The sequence below is a fragment of the Merops nubicus genome, unplaced genomic scaffold (genome assembly GCF_000691845.1).
Source record: "Merops nubicus isolate BGI_N331 unplaced genomic scaffold, ASM69184v1 scaffold13224, whole genome shotgun sequence".
Taxonomy (NCBI): domain Eukaryota; kingdom Metazoa; phylum Chordata; class Aves; order Coraciiformes; family Meropidae; genus Merops; species Merops nubicus.
Window position 1 is genome coordinate 1 of NW_008603661.1, and position 391 is coordinate 391.

The window sequence follows — 391 nt, forward strand, 5'->3', positions numbered from 1 at the left end:
GGGTGGGGAGGGGTGTGCAGGGAGCCCCTCGGCAGCGCCGCGGAAAGGAGCCGGGAGCCCAGCGGAGCAGAGCGGAGAGGAGAGGAGCAGCCAGCCCCTGGCAGGGCCCTGCAGCACTGCTGAGCGAGGACCAGCAAAACGAAAATCTCCTCACCAGACAGAATTGTTAACTGCCCCCGAATCCTTTTGTGCTGGAGCTGCGAGCTCAGAAGAGCTTAAGCTGTTAGAGACATGAACTTCCTCCGCAAACATCCCTGGTGTACAGAGCCGTGCACACGAGCAGGCTTGTGCTGTGTTAGCCAGATTAAAAGTCCAGGGAGAAAATCAGTAACTCTTCCAGTGCCTCGCAGCTGCTCCGAGGGGCAGCGCGTTGCTCAGGGTGACCTCTGCC